Raw genomic sequence first — 8042 nt, 5'->3', positions numbered from 1 at the left:
ACACTGAAAAAAATTACCGTTATTTTACAGGTAATATTCTGTATTTTTTTACAGAATTTCCCAAGTTCTTCATTAAACAGTAAAATGTTGTTGTTTTACAGATATTTGCTGTAATTTAAAGTTTTAACATTGAAATTACAGTATTGTAAATTACAATTACATCAAAACTATGTTTTTAAAGGCATTTCATACTATTTTTACAGATTACATTTTTTTTCTACTGAACATTACTCTAAATTTTTACAGATTTAAAAGATGTACTTTTACAGACAATTACTGTAAATGTTTTATTGATTATTTTCCTGTTCATGACAGAAATGTATGTAAAATTACATAAATCAGTAAATTGAAAGTGTTTTAAATGTATCCCCCTTCTGAATGTTCCCTCCAGGAATAACTTTCTCCAGCGTGCGATGTCTGTTTATATTCGACCAGTGATTAAGCATATTATAGCAAACTCCAAATGCTGCAATTAACAATATTTATTATTTTTTGTAAATTATCATTAAAAATTTAAATGTGGTTTATTTAGGCCATGCATACACTGTAAAAAAAACCCGTAAAAAAACGGTAAATCTCTGGCAGCAAAATTGCCAGACGGATTCCGTCAAATAACAATACAAAAAAACTTAAAAATACAGAGAATATTTTAGTCATAATTCATTTAATTATAGTATATAAGGGTTAATAATTTTTATCAAACTGTAGAAAAACAGATCAATAATGTGAAAATACATTAAAAACAACTACCTTTCAGGTTAATCTCTGTAAATGTATGGCTTTTATTTGTTACTTTATTAAGATTCTGTGTAACTATACAGTAATGTACTTTTAAAATATAGCTTATCTTTGTAAAATAACCGAGAACAATGGATAAAACCCCAATAAGTACATAAAGTCAAAGACAAATATATTAAATAATTATATTTTAACAAAATGATTGGACAATGGAAAAATAATCATCAAATGTTGTTTCTCCCAGTAAAACAAAAACTATAAAAATGTAATGGGTACCTCCAATGAAACAGAACAGTAATTTTTGTGAATTGCAAACAAATGTTTAATGTTAATTGGACAGTAGAAATACAAGCAGAGCATGAAAACATAGATACATTATGATAATAAATGCCTTCTTAAGCAAAGAGATGTGTTTGTAAGAAAAATATCCATATTAATAACTTATAATCGAAATGATATAGCTTCTGCCAGACGACCGTATGCATTCATATGGTGTCAGAAGAATCGTCCATCATAGATTACACAGATTTCAGATTAAAAACAGTCCTCCATTTCCACACCTGGGTTGCCATGGTCATCTGATGTAGAACCACAAGCACAGGTTTATCTATAATCTGAAATCACAAAAGAGGGACATATTATAAAATACTATTTAAATTTAGGGTTAGGACTACACCTAACCATGAATGACTTTTGCATAGTTCACCTTTAAGGTGTAATGGATTAGTTAAAGCATTCTTTTAAATTCACAAACTCATTATGGAGGAAACACTGATTCCCCTTTTCCACCAAGGCAGAGCTGGTGCTGGTTCTGAGCCAGAGCCTAGTTTCAAATTCGTTCTTTGTTTTTCCACACACAAAGCTCCGAACCAGAAAGAGTAGTAGCACCAAAGCATTGCTGGTCTAGAACAGAGCCAAGAAAGAACCGCTTGCGTCAGGGGCTGGGTTACTGTGACCAACAAGACGAATAGAAATTTGTGAGCGCCATTTTTAAATAGCAGCATGTCGAGTTAATAGCAGCTTGATTATAATATCCTTTTATGTAAGTTACTGCAAGCTGCACGAACGCATTGGATTCGCAGTGTTTGGATGCCGATGTATTTTTCGCAAACCCATGAGCATCCACAGTAACGCAACCAATCGAAACTGCGGGAGTGTTTGAAGAGCATTTGACTCCTTGTGCTTTTGGATCGCTTTGGCAGTGCTTCGAAGTTATGATCGGTCTGTGAGAAGATGCATCTCAAACAAGCCTGTTGTGTTTGGTGCTGCATTGCTTCTGTAAGGTGCCCGCTAAACACAGTGCTCACTAATAATGCTCAAGACAGCTGACAAATCTGTGACTATACCAATCAACCAAGTGCTACACTGTCATGAAAGGTTATTGTTAGCAAGTGTTATAAGCTTTAATATCTGAAAGAAAACTGAATTTAGTTCTGTGAATGTAAAAACAAGGCATCGCAATTTTAAAGTTTAAATTTATGTTATCAACAAGAAGCCCTCTAGAGGATTTTAGATATTTTGGTAGCCCTCACTTACAAAAAGGTTGGAGACCCCTGCTCTGAACTTTGATCCAGGAGAGCAACACTGAAGTGCTGGTAGGTGCACATTAGGTCACACACCATCTGAGAGATGTAATCGATCAGCTTCCTTATCAATTCAATTACTTTTTGCTTAATATTATTACTATTATTAATAATATTATTTCCTGTAAATATGATCATTTATTTTCAGAAAATAATCCGGGGTCTGTAATGCAGTATATGAAATTAGTGAAGACTGAAATACACATACTATATACATTGATATGATCATGACTGCATAATCTTTAGTTTCTTTCTATAATATTTATTGGTAAGAAACAGTGATACAAACTGGGGACTTAAGAGACTGAAATACCACAAATTTGCAAATGGCAGGGCAAACTGCATTTCTATATATACTGTATATATACATATGCACTGTCTGAGCTTTTATATATATACAATATGGTGTACAAATCGATTCCTGAATTCTACCTAGTACAGTCTTCCAATCTGATGTGCACAACTGACAGCTCTGGGTCACTCTTCAGTCCTTTTGAACTCCTCCCCCTCAATTTCCTGCAATTAGAAAAATATTGAGTACACCATATTGTCCTTGAATACATACACACACAATTAAACCGTAGCTATAAAATAAAGAGAATACATGTGAACTACTTTTGACCTCTTTATTATATACTTAATACTTTTTTAACCCAAATCAAAGAAAATTTGACTTAATATAGCAGGTTATTTTTGCACTATATAAAAATACTGATTCAAGATCATTTAATAGCTAAAGTATATTAATGATAGATAATCCTTGCAAGAATTAATACATGAGTATACATAAACATGTAAAGAGGCAGATCTGTGCAGATTACAGAACTTCTGTTAATGTGACATGTGCTAGAAGTTTCCGCCTATGTCTGTCTGCACTTTCTATTTTAAAACGTTTACTTCCAGCATTTTAAATGGCGTGGTCAGTAGCTTAGTTTTATTCACAGGGCAGCTAAACCTCTGCAACCAACGATGTTCATTGTGTACCAATGGCTGCGGTCGGCCAGGGACTATTTATTCCAGCGGAAGGATCGCCATTAGGTATTTTACTAACTGTGAAAGCAAAGAAGGAGTTGCGGGCACAACGCGAAGCAGGAAAAGCGCTTCAAACATGATTTATTCACGATACAACAGAGCCTCTCATAACTTATTTGCTTACTTTAATGCTCCTTACCTGATCAAATGTATTACTGGATGATCGATCAGACGTTGTGGAGGCCGTAACCTTGTTTAAAATGCGAGCGGAAACAGTTAAGCAGCGCAGTCAAGTTCAGAAACATGTCAGAATATCCCTACACGCGGGTTATTACACCGAATTAACATTAATCGGTTAAACAGCATCACCTAGCCTAGCACACCCAAGTACCGGTAATAAGGAGCGAGAGGACGCGGAAGATAAAATGTCACACATAAAAGTTAGTCTATCGTCAATTTTCGTATTAAAAAATACAAATGTGACGCAAAATATAACGTTACTGTTGCTCATGCTGTTGTTCATACCAGTGAAAATAAAGAAATGCTTGTGAAAAACATTGTCGAATACTTAAATGAAAAAGACAACCTGTCTAGAAATACACGACAACCTGAAGACATCTGTCTTGATGTAAATATATTAAGCTAGTGAAGGCTGCAAAACAGTTCTAAAATACAGTGACATGGGCCCTAACATTCGCTAAACATATATGATCGAGAAATCATAATAAACATATACTATAAAACATTTAGAAGACAATTAACTTAACATATCTGCTTGTGTGGATGATATCCGCTCCCTCAGAAACGATCCCTCAAATGGCGGGAGTCACGCGCATGCGCATTGATGAATCCTTAGAGAATTCTCTTCTGTAATATATCTGTCTAGAAAATATCGAACTAAATATAAGAAAAAAAATAATTTGCTATTCACTAGTCTAATCAAATTTTTTTAAGGTACATCGAAAAATATTTCGAAATGTGGGTTTGTTCAGGTGCTCTTCTAAAGAAAAATGAAACTCTACGTTTTTTTACGTCGTTATAAATACTTGAGTAGGCCTAATCAGTGAAAATGCAACAAACATTACATTTTAGTATTTATTTATCTTAATCAATACATGCACAACATAAACACCGCTGTAGGTTTTTTTCAACATTTTCAAGTTCACACATCAACTAACTTTTTTTTATCAGTGTATCGCTCCAGACCCCTGAGTGATGGAAATAATCTATTTGTTATTTTCGTTGTGTCTAGGTTTGACAATTTGGCAAGCAGCTAATTTTTACAGTTATTGAATAAAGCATTTTTGTATATGCCTACATCTCTGAAATTCCTTTGGTAATTAACCGATGTTCTTAAACTTTAATTCCGAAGGCGGTTGGGCCTCGGAGAGATGTAGACGTGTCTAACTGAGCTCTCCCACATGAACCTTTAAAAACTCTTTTTTTTTTGCTGTTCTAAGTCATTCAGACACTGTGTAGATTGGTAAAATGAGAATTTTTGTTTCTATTCTGTTAATCGAGGTGAGCTGCGTATAAACACGTCGGACCGGAGGAAGGCTGCTAAAACTAACGAACCAGCAGAAAACACTAGCTCGGGACAGTCAGCTATATTGCAAGCAATAAATGCATTAAGAAACGAACTGCTGGCGAAAATGGATGAGAAAGCAGAGATGCAAAATGAAGAAATACGCGAGGAAATCTGTGGTTTGAGAGACGAACTGAAGGGAGCAATCGATCAGGCCAACATCAAAACTAATGCGCTAGAGGAGCGCACCGCAGGCTTGGAAATAGCAGCTAACACTCACTCGGATGCTATCGCTAATAGCACTGAGTTGGACATTATCAGACATGGGTTCTGCAGATGGAATGAATAGACCTGCGACTAAATTTGTGAGCTGGAACGTGAGGGGACTCAATCATCCTGTAAAGCGAAGTAAGGTGTTTTCTCATTTAAACAAATTAAAAAGCAGAGATAATATTCCTACAGGAAACACACCTTCGCACAACAGACATTCCAAAATTGAAGAGAGGATGCGTATCCAGGGGCGATTCTAGGATTTTCATTTTAGGGGGGCTCAGCCCCCAATAAGGGTATGATTAAAAAAATATTATTTGACTATTAGGGTAGGTTTTTATACTTCTAAACTTATTGCTATCCACTATTTCATTGTATTCGAGAAGTGTATGTATAAGAATATAGACAAAACATGTATTAATGTAATTGTCTATTGGAAATATGTTTAATCTGTTCTATATTTATTTCTATTTGCCACTTCTATAAATCAATTACTTAAAATAAAACACAAATCCCTTTACTCTACTCTTACTCTAATGTATCATGATACACTAATGATTCATTATTACTTAATACAAAAAAAACATATAATATTACAAAACAAAATAACTCCACATGATGTTTCTCTCTCTGTGCAATTTGTGGCTTTCAGACAATGATGTGTGTATTTAACAATTTCTGGGCATGGCTGCACAATGTAATGCCGAGATACACAATAATATGTTTTAAATTTTAAAAAGTAGATTAAAATAAATCATGATCGTTTTCTAAAGTATGTTTTCATAGGTGTTAATCGCTTCATTTTTGTTGGAAGAAAAAACAACTACCACACTGTAGCGAAGACGTACTGGTATTGGATGAGAAACCCAACCGTGTATTGGTCCAGTAACATTATTTAAACTGCAATTACAAGAACTGCACCGATGCAGATGTCATATCATAGCAATAAATGCACACACACACACACACACACACACAACTCTGATGTTCGCTCTGCTCGGCGCCCCTGCGGATTGAAAAACGCGCTGAATCCACGCAGACTCAGATCAGGGGAGGAGCCGAAACTAGACGCAGCGCGCCGCCGTTACAAATTCGTTTTTAAAGGGGAAAGAAGCGATCACAAATTAATTAATCAAATATTTTTTAGGGGGACTGGGCAGAAGTTTAGGGCTGAAGCCCCCCTAAAAAGGGCCTAGTGACGCCCCTGCTACTGATTCTCTTAAGGACGCACAGGTAAGTATACAATTCAGCCAGAGACGAAGTTTAATTTTTAAAAGGGACAACGACTTTATTTCAATCATTAAAAAAAACAATTTAGAAAACATTCATACTTTAGGGAGGGGAACAAAAGGACAAATTATACTTGCTGCTGAGGCTTACCAGTGGAGGTCGCTTTGGACAAAAGCATCTGCCAAATGAATAAATGTAAATGAAACGGACACAAACACACACACACCATCAAAGGGGATTCACTCAACAGAAAGATTAATATCATATTTAAACGTAAAGAACAAATTGAAATGATCTTAATCGCAAAATAACCAAACAGCCAGCCCAGCAATGATTCAAGGAAGGTAGCACACGAACAAAATAAGATATCAATTCTGAGACACTTCTTAATAAACCAAGAGAAACGAAAATAATAAGTATGATTAAAGTACAATAAGTGTCAGGACTCTGGTCTAATCCTCGCTCAGTCTTTCGTTTTACTCTCTTCTGCGCTCACGCACAGCTGCTATCACTCTATCATTTCGCTCTCTTGCACACCTGTTCTCTCTTTGCTCGCTAATTTCTGACTGTTATGGTTGCTTCCGTCTTTCTGTTCCTTGCCAGTGTGTTTTGCAAATTATGCTGATCGCTTTGCCCTTGTACCGTGGTACGTCTTGTCATTGTGAATCTACTGTGTACTAACCTTGTCTTCTGTCCAGTGTGTGCTCATCCGAGTTGGTGATCGCTGGTTAGATCTCCTTGGACTGTCCCCTCGGTTTTTACTCCTGCCTGCCTGTTTACGAGTTGCTTCACCCCTATGATAAAGTTCGCCCCTCGGTTGACGATTGCCTGTCCCTCTTCTGACCTGTCATTGCCCCACTGGACTTCGCGGATCGACCGACCCCAGCCTTCTCGACTACCTCCGTATTTATTATTTCCGAGCTTGTCTTGAGTGTGACTCTCATTTGACTTTGTCCTTAATAAACTTTTATGTTCCACCTGCACTCTCTCTCAGATTGTGACAATAATTCCTTGGCCAATTCAGTAATAAGACAGAATCAGACAAGATATATATATAAATGTATTAACTGGATTAGTTTATCTAATGAGATAAACCACAGTCACTGATAAAGAAACAAACAATCAATCATTCAAATTAACTAAATTATGAAAAAGGAAAAGAAACAACTTAACCAGATAATAACTGTAAAGAGCCAACCCCTTCAGCTCCATTCAAGCAGTTTCAAATACTGAGGGAGAAGTTATAAAGCCTAGTTTCCTTCAGTATAATATATAATATGGTCTTTACATGATGCACCTTTTCTGTTGGATCAGATGAATTCAGAGGGATTTGGTCTGATGTATTCAGAGTTGAGTCAGTCTTAGCACAAGAGATGAACACAAAACACAGGAGCACAGTGAGGAAGATATAACAATGATAAACATATGTTTAGTTCATATATACTGAGACTTAAAATCCTGATTTGTATGTTTGTCCTGAAAGGTTTGTTTCATTAGTGACATTAGCCTAACAGTGAAAACACATCCATTGGTGTTAATAGAGCTGCCGGTCTTCTGCTGATGATCATGAACGTTTTCTTTTTGTTTCAGTATAACAGACACATCAGTGTTAACAGCTGTCATTATTCTACACCCATAGTTCCCATTTACACCTCCTTCATTATGCTGATATCTTAAACTCTCATGGAAATGTCCTCACAAAACAGATGTTTGTGTTTTAAATA

At 35.8% G+C, this 8042-nt stretch overlaps 1 long non-coding RNA gene across 1 annotated transcript; it reads right to left on the bottom strand.

The window, feature by feature from the left end:
• Positions 1-1041: 1041 nt before the first annotated feature.
• On the bottom strand, positions 1042-4121 carry LOC306894664. The gene is made up of 3 exons (XR_013786717.1): positions 3493-4121; positions 2754-2837; positions 1042-1352 (listed from the first exon to the last, which is right to left on the bottom strand). It is a non-coding gene; the product is annotated as an uncharacterized lncRNA (long non-coding RNA).
• Positions 4122-8042: the final 3921 nt, after the last annotated feature.

Source organism: Barbatula barbatula, assembly GCF_947034865.1.
Source record: "Barbatula barbatula genome assembly, chromosome: 5".
NCBI classification, from domain to species: Eukaryota; Metazoa; Chordata; class Actinopteri; order Cypriniformes; family Nemacheilidae; genus Barbatula; species Barbatula barbatula.
This window is presented reverse-complemented; position numbering and strand designations above follow the sequence as displayed.